At 40.7% G+C, this 2061-nt stretch overlaps 1 pseudogene; it reads left to right on the top strand.

The window, feature by feature from the left end:
* Positions 1-840: 840 nt before the first annotated feature.
* LOC118729570 lies at positions 841-1824 on the top strand (annotated as a pseudogene).
* The last annotated feature ends 237 nt before the right edge of the window (positions 1825-2061 follow it).

The following is a 2061-nucleotide window of genomic DNA, read 5'->3' as shown; positions in this document are numbered from 1 at the left end:
ACTTTCTGATATGGAGGTACCTGCACTTGGCGACATTCCTGAGGAAGTGGTTCAAAAATCTCTGTAGCCCTGAAATTGATGTATTCGTGTCTCCTCTTTGTTACCATACTGATCCCTTATTTCTGCTGCACTCCCCTGACTCAGGATGGCTAGGTGAATTCATTATAGCCATAGAGTATAGCCCCAAATAGAGCTATTCACTGTAGCCACAAATGTCTCATTTCTGATGTTTTCTTTAAGAGTTAAACTAGCTGAGTCTTTGAGTCCAAAGCCTTTATACAGTGACCTGAAGAGCATTACAGGTAAAAAGGAAACAAAACAATACCTTACCTTGTTCTTTCCATGATATAATATTAGAAATCTAAAGACTCAGTTGTACTTGAAATATTTTTATTTGTCCTTAAACTATTTTCCTGCCAGATAAAAGCAGACTGATGTGTATGATTTAAAGTTGATTTAAGTTTACTTTGCTGTGCTTGGCAGCTGAGTCAGCCTTGCATATAGTGGGAAGATGCAGGCTTTGACATCAAGGTGACCTGAGTTGAAATCCAGCTTTGCTAATACTATATAGTGCTTAAGTCTATTTACTTTTCTTTTCTCTCCTCCTCCTCCTTCTTATTTGTAATAGAGAAACAGCAACAAAAATACCCAACTCACAGGATTTCTATGGAGATTACCTGAGATCAGTCAGACTGTGCATATTTTCAGGCACTAAAAAATATTAGCGTCCTACCCTTGCTCAGATGTCATTGGGTAAAGACTTCTTTGTGCTCAGAAAAGCCTCTGAGGATGAGAAGTTTTAATAGAAGCTCTGAGCCTTTCGCCGCAGCAGCCGCAGCCATGCATACGCTCAGGCTTCAGAAGAGGCTTGCCTCCGGAGTCCTCCACTCTGGAAAAAAGGTCTGGTTAGACCACAATGAGATCAATGAAATCACCACTACCAACCCCCATCAGCAAATTTGGAGCTGATCAAAGACAAACTGATCGGTGCTGGAAAAACACATTGGCCCACAGGAAGAGCAGATATATGGGCAAAGATAAGCAGAAGGGTACTGCCAATGCTCAAATGCCTGAGAAAATAACCTGGATGAGGAGGGTGGGAATTCTTCACCAGCTTCTCAGAAGATACTGTGAATCTAGGAAGATTGACCACCACATGTACCACAGCCTATCCTTAAAAGTGAAGGTAGGATGTTAAAAAAGGAGTGGTTTCCCATGGACTATATCCACAAGCTGAAGCTAGACAAGGCTCACAAGAAGCTTCTGGCTACCAGCCTGTGTGGCTCAGTGGTTGAGCGTGGACCTATGAACCAGGAGGTCACCTCTGATTCATGATCAGGGCACATGCCCAGATTCCAGGCACGATCCCCAGTAGTGAGCGTGCAGGGGGCAGCCAATTAATGATTTTCTCACAACATTGATGTTTTTATCTCTCTTTCTGAAAGCAATATAAATATATTAGAAGAAGAAGGAGGAGGAGAGAAGGAGAAGGAGAAGGAGAAGGAGAAGAAGAAGAAGAAGAGAAGAAGAAGAAGAAGAAGAAGAAGAAGAAGAAGAAGAAGAAGAAGAAGAAGAAGAAGAAGAAGAAGAAGGAGATGATTCTGGCTGACCAGGCCAAGGCCTGAAGGTCTAAGACTGAGAAAGCTCAAAAGTACAGTGAAGAGTGGTTCCAGACAAAGAAGGAGGAAATCAAGACTGTCCAAGGAGGAAGAAATAAAGCTTCATTCCTATCATCCATACATAGTGGCCTTGGCAGTTACTGGTTCACTCATTAATAAAAGTATCATTAATAAAAGTAGTCCCCATCTAAAAATAGATAAATAAATAAACAAATGAATAAAATAAAAAGGAGTTCTGAAAAAATCCTTTGCCAGGCACAAAGGAAACATAAACTCCAAGTTTGCTCAGAACTCACTTGTATACAGTTTCATTTGAGTTATAAACCATGAGAGAGAAAAAAATCAAACTCTTTTTTTTATCCTGTTCTTAAAAAGCATTCTCTATCTGTGCTTCTCAAACCCAAAGGTACAGAGGAATCACCTGGGCATCTTGTTTGAATGC

Source organism: Pipistrellus kuhlii, unplaced genomic scaffold (genome assembly GCF_014108245.1).
Source record: "Pipistrellus kuhlii isolate mPipKuh1 unplaced genomic scaffold, mPipKuh1.p scaffold_m20_p_3, whole genome shotgun sequence".
Taxonomy (NCBI): domain Eukaryota; kingdom Metazoa; phylum Chordata; class Mammalia; order Chiroptera; family Vespertilionidae; genus Pipistrellus; species Pipistrellus kuhlii.
The sequence above is the reverse complement of the archived record's forward strand: the minus strand, read 5'-3'. Positions and strand labels throughout refer to the sequence as shown.